General features: G+C 38.7%; 1 protein-coding gene across 1 annotated transcript in view; it reads right to left on the bottom strand.

The window, feature by feature from the left end:
- SPOCK1 (SPARC (osteonectin), cwcv and kazal like domains proteoglycan 1) overlaps positions 1 to 14,316 on the bottom strand; it is a 324,832-nt gene that overhangs the window by 213,513 nt on the left and 97,003 nt on the right. The gene's annotated exons all lie outside the window — the stretch shown is intronic.

Here is a 14,316-nt window from a genome sequence, read left to right as displayed (position 1 = left end):
AACACAGCAATATTATCATAAACATTATACTTAAAAGTACAACATCATCCAGGAGCAATTGCAGTGAATACTTCTGTCACTGTTCCCACTATTAAATTTTAAAAATCTTTTAAAATCTGATGTAAAGATATTATTCTGCTGTGAGTCTTGTGGTTCTGTTTTACATCATTCTGATAGGACTTTAAAATGGAGAAGGTAGGAACCGTCAGAGTGCCTGGCCAAATGATTATACTGTTGCAAACAAGTCTCTCTGCAGAAAGAATGGAAAACTATTCTGTGTGTCAGATCCATTTGTATTCTACGTACTTAGCAAATATTTACCTGAAGGCAAAGTTTCCCCCGCTTCAGAGTACCAGCAACCCTAGTCCTGAAGAACTGGGATTCAAGCCCAACTGTCATATTTAGTTTCAGCATATTCTGTATATCTCACTTGTGTCCTCCTTGAGAGGAAGTGATAACAACAGAATAATGTATTTGAAGTGAGGAAGCATGGAGGATTTCTGTAACACTGAGATATTTTTCTGCATATTAATCTTTATTCCTTTTTAATATATACGGTATTCTATATTCATTTCTTGAGGGCTGCTACCGAAGAGATGTCTTTATCAAGCTGTCCAGAATGACACCTAGATGTCTTTTTCCTGCCAGGAGGGTAACTGAAAACCCATCAGTGTGAATAAGACACCTAAATTATTTCTTCCATAGGGCTTTGCTTACCACTTATCTCCAGTACACTCAATTTCACATGCTCTCATGCTATCCAATCGCTCTAACCTGGAATATTTTGGAGACTTGAAAGCCAGCATGTCTTACTCTCTGGGTTCAGAACAGCCCATGGGGCTCTTACAGGAGGAGTGGGGACTCTCCAGGCCCTCATTGAACACCAGGAGATGCACCTGATGGTAGTGCATTCCTTTCTGAACACTGTGGCCAGCATGAGAAGCAGAAAATACTAACGCTTACGGCGTGGAGAACTGTGGACTGCTATCCTGCTCTTCTCTGCCTGCTCTGGGGACAGGCAAGGACGGGCAAATGCTCCCTGTAACGAAGGGGCTGGATGTCACTCTGCATGACTATCAGGAGAAAATGTATTTTCCTTCTCCAAGTATATTCATGCTCGGTGTCTAGACTGACTTCATGGACAGTGACGATGTTCCACAATAACAACAAAGATTATTATTCATAATTTGTTTCAGATACATCAAAAGTATCTATACTTTCTCTTCAGAAGTACAGGGTTTGGCACCAGAAATAGAATCACAGACTTGCCTTTGAATTCCACAGCTTTGTTAATACAAAAACCCCCTCATTGTTACACAGTGCTTTGGAACTGACTATGACGTACTGCTAAATTCACCAAGCATTAATCGCTTTTCAGAATGTGTTGGCTTTTAAGCTTTTTGAGCAGAATAATTTTTTTCCAGCAACAAAATATTCTTTTTTTGCCTGCTTACATTTTTTCCTAGGTGTTGCTTTGCTGCTGGGTTTTCAGCATCAGAAACTGTTAAATAATTCAAATCCCAAGATTTCTTATGCTGTTGGCATATGGAACCAGTTTTGAAATAAGGATTGGAAAGGGGGTTTATCTCAATTTCAATGTCAAAGGAATATTTTACAGAAAATGCACCTTCCTCACAAAAAACCTGCTGAACACCCATCTCTTCTGTAAACCTATTCCCACTCCTTTTCTCCTGTATCCAGATCTGTTCAGTATTCCTTTTTGAACATGGAAACTATATTTATTTTAGAATATGCCTGAAACTACAGTATGATAACATAGGCAAAGACACAAGAAAAAATATGGAAAAAACCCTACGAAGTAGAATGGAGAAAACCTTTGAGATTTTCAATATATAAAACTCATTATTATTTATAGGGGTAAATAATGACTATACATACATTAGAGCAATGTAGTCAATAGCAGTTCAAAGTAACGGATGCCAGCTGAACAACAGAAAATACAGCACTAGAGTTCCGCTTCAGCACTGATACCAGCAAGAACTGTAACTGAATGGTTATGGCACTGTAAAGGTGAAATTCACCCTGTAGATACAGCTGAGCAGAAAATCTATGTCTCATTTAAATACCACCTAAAGCTCTGACTTGAAAAATGGACAGGGCTTTGTGCTAGTACCCTGCAAGGTGCTGAAATGTATACATTAATCTGAAGTGACTTTTTTTTAGGAGGAACTCTCAACATCTCCAAATGGATACCATCATTTCACCGTAACTTCCTCCAACAGAAAACCAGCATGCTGATAGAGCAATATAAAGTGCCTAAACATGACACTGACTTTCAGATGTATATCATTCAATAGCTATATAAAAAAACCACAATCAGCTCGATTAAGGAGATTTAACATTCCCATTCAATAAAACACCTTCCTGACAAGAATTACTGCACCAAAATTTATACGCTTCTGAACTTTCTAGTAGGACAGGTACTAATGTGCTTAAAATACCTTATGCCCACTGTAACATATGTAACTATTACATCATTTTACTATTAACATGTTAATAAATCAATGTTAACACATTAATAATTAGCATGTATTGATACATTTTATTTATAACAATATTAACAGTTGGTCATAAGAATTTAAAGTATAATATGCATTATGATATGTTGTAAATACTTTTATTCACTGTATGGATATTTACAAGTTAAAAGTGGAAAACCTACCTCAACTTCCTGAATGCGTAAGCATTACAAATGAGAAAAGAAAAAAGAATGAAATAAAACAATATAAAAATACGTTAACATTCATCAAGTTTCTCCTCGGCAGCCTTTTAAACGTGAAATCACTTATCTCAGATGACCTTCACCTCCAAATAAAATAATTTTCTCTCTTTCTTTTCTGACCTTTCCACCTTTGCTGTCATGGCCCAGTCTTCATCTGCTGCGCTATTAGCCAAATGCCATTCTATTAGCACGTTTCTCTCTTGTAGAGCACCAAAAAAAGGCACTTTCATTTCCTTTTGGCTGACAAAAACACCAGAAAGTGTTTTTCCACATGCTCATCTGTTACATACCTGATATAAGAGAGAATTAAATGTTGGGTTTTTTTTCCCAGCTGACTTTAAAGACTATTTATTTGGTGGACTTTGAAGGGAAGGCAAAACCAGGCATGGATCCATTTAAATACAACAGATGACAGCGACTGAGAAATATTTTTGATGAACAAATATTTAAAAATATCTTTTTCCTTGCATAGAATTCACACTTCAAAGGTTTTTCCTATGGTTCAGTGGCTGCATATGACTAAGTCCATCTTTTAATTAACTGAAGGGACTCTGCACACCTAAAATCATGCATGAAAAGAGAAGAATTGATACCGCAAACCAAGACTGGATCTGACTCCCTCAGCTCAACCCAGCATTATATAAATGTGGTATATTGGCTTGGCCTCTGCACACAGCCGGGAAAAAACGTGAACCTTACACTCTAGAAGTTGCCTGTCCCTCTCACAGAGCCCAAACACGCTGAAGGGAATGGTACGGAGCTTTACTGCAAGTCCTGTGACTGCAGGTCCCTGATGGACTCAGAGTCTCACATCACAGGTAAATACTCAGCTTGCACTCCAGGAGAAGAGACCTGACTCCTGTCAAACTGGTCCCCACGCAATTCTTGAGGAGATCTTGAGTTCTGTTCTGTTCTCACTGGGTGCAGGATGAGGCCTTTGGCAAGATTCCTTTCCGCCCCCTTATAAAGTCTCCTGCCCACCTAGGGTAGAGAGCCACCGGGGACAGCCAGGCAGGCAACCTGAGAGGGTCCCTCACACAGAGAGCAGCTCACTTTTGACATCCCCTGACCTAAACCAATTGCAAGACTTGGGACAGGAGCTGTTTTTTCAGTTCTGTATCTGTTCGTCACTTAGCATCATGGAATCCTACTTCAAGATTTTACCCTCAGGAAATCTAACTGAGAAAGTAGTTATGATCATACAAATGAAAAAATTTTAGAAAAGCAAATATAAATTGCTAGACTTGGGCCTCAGTTCTTTATTGCATTATTATCATTTTGATTTGAGCAATCAAGAGATGAGATGAAACACTTTGCCATATCATGCATAATAAATTATTGTTTCTTAACAAGAGCAAAATATTCTTTTATCATTCAATACATACGTGTCAAATCCAGCCAACTTAGATTGATATGCCATCAATAAAGTCAATCAAGAAAATAATCATATGGTAAACTAAGTATGCAAAGGGCATATTAAAAAGTGCTAGTTTAAAAGCTCACAAAAGCTTTCTTACAGGCAGAACAATCAACAGTCTCGTTCATCAGAACACATAGACTCATCAGAATTCATAGACTGGGTTCTGATTTGCAAAAATCAAACCTTGAACTAGACCTGGGTCGGCCACAGTTTCCTGTGAGTCCTATCAGAAAGGTTAGCAAATAGAAATTGACCCTAAGACCAGTACATTAATATGTACCTGCTCTTCTCTCCTGTTACCCTCCATATCACTACAATAACAATACAGTTAAAAAACTGTAACTAATGGTAAAAACAAACAGATTTATCCACTTTTCCCCCACCACCTAAGAAAGTAAACAACAGCTTCTTGTTCTCCTGAAGTTTAAGTATTTAAGTTATTCCCACCAAACCTACTCTATTGTCACTTTTTGGTTTAGTTATTACCTAAGACTTGATATCTTGGAAGAGTTAACGAAGCATGGTTAATTTAACACAGAGGCACTCTCTATACTTACTTTATTTACTTGTCAAGAAGAAGCTCTTGCAAGATGCCTTTGTTTATAAATAGAGCCAAACATTAGTTAAATGGGTGCATTAATATTTATATTTTGTTTCATTAATCGAGCTTGTAAGTTCTTTGTACGAATCAAGCAGAAATGAGATGCTGACTGAAAAAACTCCACAGAAATTCCCCCTTATTTTGCACCTTTTGGAACGAGCTCAGTTCAGTTTCCTCCCCAAGGCCGGGGAAGATGGTACCGAACTGGCTGAGCCCACAGGCTACACAGCCATCGCGAAACCCTCATCGCAGAGCCTTCCTGAGGAAACGCATATACAAAGGGACTGTCAGATAACCTTATGGAGGTAATCTTCACTCCCAGCTCCTCCCAACCAACAAGAGCTTAAATTCCGAAGTATCTCCAGGAGGGACGTTTATTAGCACTGGTTTGCAGCCTGCTTAGTATTTTCCTCTTCCATCCTCGATCTACGATTAAACCTTTTACCCTCATAAAGACCAGCTGGGAAAAGTGGTAATTACCAGCTCATTGCTTTTTTAAAATTAGCTCCAGAAAGATGCAGCTGCATTTTCTGCCTCTCCACCTTGCAGTACAGAAGATCATTCCAACACCGAGCAATGTGAAAGCACCAGCTGCCACTTGCTAAAGTCAATCTAGCCTGTGTCACAAATCTCTCCCTAAGGCCTACTGACTGTTTTAGGCAAATAGTTTGTGTCAGCAAATTACACATTAGTTATTTATTTATTTATGTAAGAGGAAGAGAAAATCTTTTACCCACCGAGCACTTCAGTGAATAAAGATTTCCCAATGATAGCTAGTGCCCGGAGTCTGCATTAGTGTCAAGAGCTGACTTCAAACTCCTAAGCACATTAAGACATCTCTAACCACCTCCGAGCTCACTCCCTCTCTCCTAGGAATCAGAGAATATGCATCCAAACATGATGCTTTTGCTCAGTGAATTAGTAGTGCTCGTGCTGTGGGTATTTCATTTTAAGTTTGGTAGGGGAAACCTTTGAAAAGCTTAGTGATAAACTTCCCAGAAAGGCCAGGAGTGTAGGGGTCTACGTGAAGAGCTAGCAACACAAAGTGGTGAAATCAAAAGAAACCACTCTGGACTGAAGTAACACCACATGTAATGAAAGGTCTGAGGATGACAGGACCTGTCTAAAATACTACAGCTAAGTCATTAATAAAAACGTAATTAAATGCTTTAGCCTAAAATGGGTTCACAATGGACTTGTATATAATGCTAAATACATCAGTACATGTTTACTAATAGCAGTATAAAATACCTAAATACATATCCAAGTAAGTCCTCAGATATGTATGGCACAGAAAAGATCCTTGACCACATATTACAATCTCCATGTCCCATAAGAATCAAATTCTCAGCACGTGTACTTTTTTCTTCAGCTACCACTAAGGCGCAAAAGAATTTCTTCTGCTTCATATGGCCCATTCTTTTCTTATTTTCATAAATTAAAAGGTTTTTTGGTTGGTTGTTGGGGTTTTTTTGCGCTATATTAGGAAATAAGATTTACCGCTCCTGTTTTACTGGAGTTTCCATAGGCAATGCTAAGACAGTGGTAGGCAAAAATTTCAGCATAGGCTTTCTTTACCCCCAGTCACAATTGCCACTGGGGTGGCAAAAATTTCAGAAATGAAATAACAAAAAGTTGAAAAATAATTGAAAAATAAGTTACCACTGAGTCCATGTCAGCCAGAATAAGAATTCCCATTCTTTAGAACTCAATCATATGGCCTTTACACAGAAATCTTCCAGCTGCTCTATTGTTTTTTTGTGTTTTTTTTTTTTTTAAAGACAAATATAGTAAGAATTCAAAATATTTCTTAAAGAACCCAAACCCACTCTTTGTTTATCCACAAGAATGAAGCCAGAGGGTATGTCTATAATGACAAGGGCAAACAGATGCTCATTTACTCTGCTTGTGCTTCAAGCAGGATGAACGAGGGCCAGCTGTGAGCCAGAAGCTATATAGCTGCTTTAGCACAGCACTGTGCCAGCATACACAGCTGATATATTTGGGTGGCTGGAACAATCACACAACTGTCTACTCTAGCTTGTGCTGAAATATTGGAAAGTGGGAAAAAAAAAAGCCTTGGCTTGAGTATTCTTTGCTGACCCTTTTAGTAGACTAACTTTAGAAATACATTATCACTTTAGCCTGAACTCTTCCTCTCATTAGCACGTGCTAAAAAGCCTCTTATCCCTGCCTAAAGTAATTCTTTCTAACTTTACTTTCATCAAGTTTTTCACACTTCACCATGTCCCACCAGTCACACCAGGTTATGCTGCAAGCTGTAAAGCTCTCACAAGCCCAGAAAGGTAAAACTCAGGAGTCTCCCAAGGTATGGGCTCACTGATTCTTGTTGCATTGGATGTGCTGTACTGTCACAGATGCTACAACTCCATAGAACCATTTAGTTTGGAAAAGACCCTTAAGATCATCGAGTCCAACCTTAAACCCAACACTGCCAAGTCCACCACTAAACCATGCCCCTAAGCACCACATCTACATGTCTTTTAAACACCTCCAGGGACAGTGACTCCACCGCTTCCCTGGGCAGCCTGTTCCAATGCTTGACAACCCTTTTGGTAAAGGAATTTTTCCTAATATCCAGTCTAAACCTCCCCTGATGCAACTTGAGGCCATTTTCTCTCATCCTATCCAAGACCAAATTGAAAAACAGAACCTTACTTGGTTGCTTATGTTGCAAATTAATAACACATACCCACTTGCTACAGTGCCTCAGCCACACAGAACTGTCTGAGGGGCACTGCAGAATCAATGTGTTTTTTCTCCAGTCACCAGGTCCCCTTCCATGACCTTTGCAAAGGGCCTCCACTGTAGCTATCAGAGAGGCAGTAAGGGGAGGGAGAAATGAGGATGGAGGGAAGACAGGCAGTGGAATACTTCTAATAAGGCCTGAGGATGAGAAGTGTTGTAGTGATGATTCACCATCTCAGCTGAAACAATTTCCTCAGGCAATCAGCTCCTGGGGCAATCTGCAAGGAAACTCAATAGTTACTGACCCCTAAACAAATGGGTAAGGCCCTACTCTCTCCAGCATTTGGTCCCAGACGCTTGAGAGTTTCTGATTTCTCTGGTTACTCTCTCATTACATTCCGATGCCTACAGCACCTTTACGCAAATCGCTACTTAACCAAAACTCCCCATCCATCTCCCACAACAAACATGGTTGATTCAGCTTCTGAACTTCAGTCGGGGTTCCCAGCACTAGAGAGTAAATTAAATTTAAAATCTCTTATTGAGAAACAGGGCTGTGTGAGAGGGAAGGTGTAGGTGGCAAACAGGAGACAAGGAAAAGAGGACGGCACCAGAATTCTGGGACAAAGAGGAGTGACGCTCCACAGGGTGCCAATGCGGCAGGAGGTCCAGGCTGCAGCAGCTCTTTGTGGGCTGGTTACCAAGGAGCTCCCACCCAAGAGGCCAAGTCCAAGCAGGGTGGTACAGGATGGTGGTACAGGGTAGCAAAGCTGAGCACCTCATGGGAGGCCAGAGAACAAATATGTTTCAAAAAAATAAGCTTGAGAGGTCCCTCTGATAAAGTGATGCTTGGCACTTGTACTATGTGCAGTGCAATTTATATAACCCAGTTAGAAAAAAAAAGTCTGCCATGGAATATACTCAGGTCAATGGAGTTAGATGGTTTTCAGAGGACTGGGAAAATACAGTCAAGACCAATGGGGTTTTTACTTCTTAGCTAGAAAATACACATGCCCTCTTCCCTACAAGCTTTGTGCTGGTCCTCAGCTTGACCCGTGAAGAACTACTTAAATTGTGCAGCCGCTGCAGCACAGAGCAGAGATAGCAGCAGCCCTGCGAATCGTGAACTCCCACTTTCACAAAGTGAGTAGCACCTACCTCAACAGGAAGCAAGAAGCAGAGATGGAGATTACAGAAATATATTCCCCCTCCTTCCAGGTGGAATTCCATAAAGCAGCATTATTTCTGATCTCTGAACTGACACTACTCATGAATTAGCAACTGGGTAGATAGACTAACTCACTGAATCTAGTGATCCTTATAAGGTTCCAACTACAGCACAAAAATAACCTGAGTGCCCGCTGTGTGAATTGAAGATTCACAAGTTGAGAACCTGGCCTAGTTGTGTTTTCTCACATGATCGTTTGCTTGTTTTCCACTTATCAAAACCACGGTGCCTTTATCTAGGATTATTATTGCGAATATTGGTGAAGAATGGCCCCCTGCAGAGTCTCTCTATATACAGAATAGTATTGTTAATAAATCATATTCTCAATAGGTTTAATATGTAAAACATACCTTGAAAACAGAGCTACTAAACTCTTTCCACATCTTAAATTTCATTCAAAGACTCAAATTACATACTTAGAAAGCAATTGTTTTTAGGCAGCTTGAAAGTCAAACACGTTAAGCTCGAAGGTTATAAGGCCATTGGCAATGTTACCGCACTTTCAGTATCCTTGTTGCTTTGAGAGTACAGCAGTAGCGGTTTGCGACAGAGCCACTGACGCTTTTTAGCTGAACATTTGGGACTTGTATCTGCAGAACAACATCCACATAAAGAACCCTAATGCTACCACTGCTTTCACATATGAGAACTGCCTTACACTGAATAACAATTTGCATAATGATTAAATACATAGAGTTATTTCTTGTTTTATTTTACAAGAAGTCTTCAGAAATCTGTTTTGAGTTGTGATTTTTTTAAAAATTTACCATTATGGGAATAATCTTATGAGATAAAGCAGTAATTCTCCTAATATCAAAGTTTTAAAACAAAAGTTATGAATAAAATCATAGTGCTATTCCACTTAGATATACAAATCCCAGTGGTTAAAACATACAAGGGAATGAACAGCAGTTGAATAAAATCAACTTATCTAACTTTGATATTTAGTGACACAATTTTCTGAGATCTATAGAGACAGTTAAACTAGTTACTATGTCCTAATTCTTTAAAATTACTTTTTTAAATGCATAACTAATGACTGGAAAGAGACTCTATGAATTATATTGAATTACGAGCAATGAACTGTCCCTGGGAGCACACATGCATTTGTTTGCATTTCATTTGTAGCTTCAAGGAAAATCTAGCTCCAAGTATTGCTAAGAAAAACCTTTGCAAAAGGTGAAATCAAACTAGCCATGCTGCTGTTGAAAAGGACAACTTTGCAGCCTTTTATGCAGCCTTAGCCAGTATTTGAAATTTCTTAGGACTACGTCAGGACAAAGGAGTCATGGTCAACTAGACTATGAAATAACTGGTTGCTGACTGTGTGAGACAGTTGTACACATTTTCAGATCAGAAACCCTGTGAGCCATTACAAACATGGGGTTTCCATTCCAGTTTATAATATCAGTTTGCTAATTGTCTCTGGCATTTTATCCATTTTAAAAAAAAAAGAACACATCACAAATCACTATGCAAAACTGACAGCAAGCTTACTGGAAACAAAACAGCTAAACACTTGCAGCAGCTGCTGCAAACAGAAATCCTGTCCTCCCGCAAAATAGCGCTCCTCACTTTGTTTATCACCCACAACTTAAACATATAGTGGGTTATTTTAAATACCTTGATCAGTTTATAAAAGTTATCATGTGATGAGCTTTTCCGTAATAGTTGGGGTTGGTTGATTCAAGTAAAGTCCCTCATGATTCTGTTTTGTTGCTTACTGACAGACTTGTGTTACCTTTGCCCATTTCCTGAAAAATCATAGGAGGTGCATGGATGTAACATTTTCCTGATGGTACCTCATTAATCTCTTAAACTGATGAAATAAACCAGATTATTTGGAATATTAAGAAACTAGTTTATTGCATCAGCTGTAAAGTAACAATAACAAAAAGTTACCTTTCATAAATGATTGCTTCTTGCCATCTGGTTGAAGCAATACCATTTTGGAGAGAAAACAGTTTTTGTTGGAATGGTATTTCAAAAGATTTAGCTCAAATAATCAATAAAAAAAAAAAGTAAGCTAAAAAGGCCAAAGAAACAAAATATCCTGGTTCAGGCAAGAGATCACTAAACTGCAGTAATGGCTCCAGTGGGATTTAAATGCCAAGTCTGTCAGCGTCCACAGTACAAAGATTTCCATATGCATTGATCATATTTTATTTTAGCAGAAGACAGCACCTGAGTGCCCAATTTGTGCATAACTTGTTCTCAAGAAGTCCACTGAACAGTGTCCAAAGGCAACTTCAGATCCATGCTGACCATTTTAAGCCACAAAACTCAAACTAGAGTTCCACTTGCATTTGCAATGAAAAAGGTGATCTAATAGCTTAATTTGCACACCTGTATTTGCTAGCAAGAGTCCAAACCAAAGGCAACATCATTATTACTGGATAAGGATTTTACTCCATTTGACCACTTCAACCGTCTTAGTACCTTCCCGTCAAGGAGGGAGATAGTGACCCCTCATACCCTATACACTTGGCCCGGAACTACTCACCCCAAACCTACTGTTGCAGGTACGACATCACTGCATCAGTTAAAAGTTGATATACTAACAACCACCGTTATGTCAGCTATACTCACACCATACTTCCATTCTGCTTCAGAATCATGACAAACGAGCGAGCGGAAAGATTCAAACATGATACACCGGTGTTACCTGATTTCAGAAACTCTGAACATTATATTCATGCTTTCATTGGCTCTTCATTCATCACTTAAAATTCTTAATTGTGTACATAGGGAATTTCACACAGTACACACTCCAGGAACAATATTCAGTGTGAACACAGTCGATTACTGATGCACGTTTAGAGCTGCTCAGAAAAGGATAAATTAAAAATACGAAATACATAGTATTAAGCTTCCATAGTTGCGATTATGATGATAAAGCAACATTCCAGCTAAGTTCTTCTGACCGAATTGAGAAAACTAAGTGACCTTTCATTTTTTACAGTAGCATGCTGCTTGGATCAAGGACAGACATCTGAAAGAGTCTCCTGTAGGGAGATACAATGCACTCTTGAACTTGCCACAACATGCGCCTCTGTGCATCAGTGATAAAAGGTCAGTATGTAGTGGCACAGCATGGAATGAACAACGACATGAGAAAGTAAGATGTAGCAAAACTTTACTTAACAGTCTCAGGAACCTTCTAACCAAGTGGCCATGGCTCAAGAGAACAGATGGCTTCCAGATCTCAAAAAGGCATTTTTGAACTGTTCTGCTGTAAACAGAAGTATGTTCCTGATCTCTAGACATTACAGTTGCTCACTGTTAAAGGGATTCAATCATGAAACGGGTCAAAAGCAACCAAAATGACATTTTAACAAAAAATGGAACCTGAAAAAAGCAGCACTTAGAGACATCTGAAGAGTACGGAAGGTCATAAAGATTTCTCAAGGCACAAGAGAAGATTTTTAATTTTGATCAGCTGTAATTTTACACCTGAGATATAGTACAACTAGTTATTTAATTCTAACAACTGAGAAAATCGTTTAAATATGCAGTGTAACTAATCCCAAATCTTAGAGATGTAAAATCAGAATAAATGTGTATGTTAGAGAGCAACTGCATCTGCAGAATATAAAATTAAGTAAATGTGCTGAGGATCTCCAGAAACATGCTCTAATTGAACCCTCCCTCCAACACTCACCCACATACACACATTTATTATGAATTTCACACATCTGTTAAGATTCAGTGAGTAAACCTCAACATTAATCTCTTATTCTTAAAACATTCTTGTTTTCTCTTTGACACCGTACACATTTTAAACTAACCCTTTTCCTGGTTCCATGGACTGTACTACGAAAAAGTTTGAGGCAGATGCTTTCCAACTAATCTACCCCATTGTAGACCAAAAAAACCCCTTTTTTCTTTCTGTCTTTAGCGACCTAATTAATGAACGTATGCCTTAAGTGTTCTTCATAAATAATTTTTCATGCTGCTAAGCCAAAGCCTCGACTTTATTCATGCGTGTCATAAGCAGCGACAAAACTGCTTGACTGGAAAACTGAGAATCTCCAGCAATGTAAGTTGTTTTAATTACATAATATTAATGCAGATTTATTTAGTAAATATCAGTATTCACCCAAGCCAAGAATTGACATTTAGCATCTTACTTCTATTTGTTTCAATATATGCAAGAATGGGCTTAGAGAGGAGTTCATCCTAACAGATTTTAGCAAAAGGAATGAGATTGAAACCTACCCTCTAAGAAAAGTGTCCTGAAATGGTCCAATCTCACCTTTATTAAATATTTATTGTTGGAGACAGACACAGATTTAGCATTATCTTCACATCGCCCAAGCATCATCTTTTCCCAGATTTTTAGCTCTCTTCTGCTTCCACTGAAGGCAAAATTCCCTCCCGTTGTGGCCTAGGAAGGGGATTTCTTCAACTGCAGAAGTGGTTAGGAAAGCAGGTGGTGGCTTTTTCTCTTGGTTGTATAAACCAGAATGAGAGTGGGGTCTGGATGGTGTTGAGGAACTTACAGAAAACATTCTGAAACATCCCCAAAAGCAGGAGCATATTAAAAATATATCCACAAAAATATCCACAAGATTTAAAATACTAAATTCCCTAGCAATATAGTGTCATTATAATACTGCATGGAAATAAGACACAGGTTTTAATGCAGCAGATAAAAGTTTTCACATTAAAACTATAATGTCTATTTGTAGGTCCTCTAAAACAGCTGTCATACATAAACATTACGAAATCCACAAGACAAACTTCATCTGCACAAACAGTATGAAATTGCTAGTTCATACATTTTTGAGATTTCTGAGCAGCTCTCAGTTATTTTTTAGGAGCTCCAATGGAGTTTGAACAGCTGATTAAAACACAGGATTTCCTGCACTGCAGCTACTTCTTAGCAGTTGTACATTAAGGTCATTCCCATTGTTCACCCCGTTATCTAAGGAACAATTTGAAGATGCGTTAAATTTGTTATGAGCTAACCATGAAATGTGAATGGCAATTGTGTGTTAACAGGGAAACACAAACCAGAAACTTTTACAATTGCAAAGAAACAACAACTGGGGACTTGCCTGGCTCTAACCGAATTAAAGAAAGTCCAGAACGTGAATGCTCAGCTGCAGTAACATTCATTTAGTTTATTACCTTGCTTTCTGAAGTTTATTACCTACATTTCTGAAATCGTATTTTGGCAGATTCCAGGAATGCTGTCAAGCCATTTGTCAGCTCAGTCAAACGTAATATGAGCTGGTAGAATATTTCAACAGAGGCAAACTCATTTTCACAAAAAATATTTTAAGAAGTGTTTGCGAGGGAAACTGCAACCTGAAATCAAGAGGCAAAAATCCAGCCGAATGCAAAATTCCCCAGAGAATTTTAATATTAGCTTAAGGACTGGAAAAATCTGCCCTATATGAGACTCTCCTAAATCTCCCAGTTTGTCTAGTCCTCAGAAAATTATGGTTAACCACACCGAGACACTAAGGCTGCCACAGCTTTGCAGTGGATGCTAAAAAGGAAACTGAGTCCTTAGCACCAGTCTGGAGGTTGCATGCACTTGTTTTCACATTAGAACCCTGCAATCAGTCAATAAAATGCAAATGAGGGTTAAATGTATTGTTTCTTCA

This window comes from Gavia stellata, chromosome 16, assembly GCF_030936135.1.
Source record: "Gavia stellata isolate bGavSte3 chromosome 16, bGavSte3.hap2, whole genome shotgun sequence".
In the NCBI taxonomy this organism is placed as follows: Eukaryota; Metazoa; Chordata; class Aves; order Gaviiformes; family Gaviidae; genus Gavia; species Gavia stellata.
Note: the sequence above shows the minus strand (reverse complement) of the source record. Positions and strands in the feature narration are given on the sequence as shown.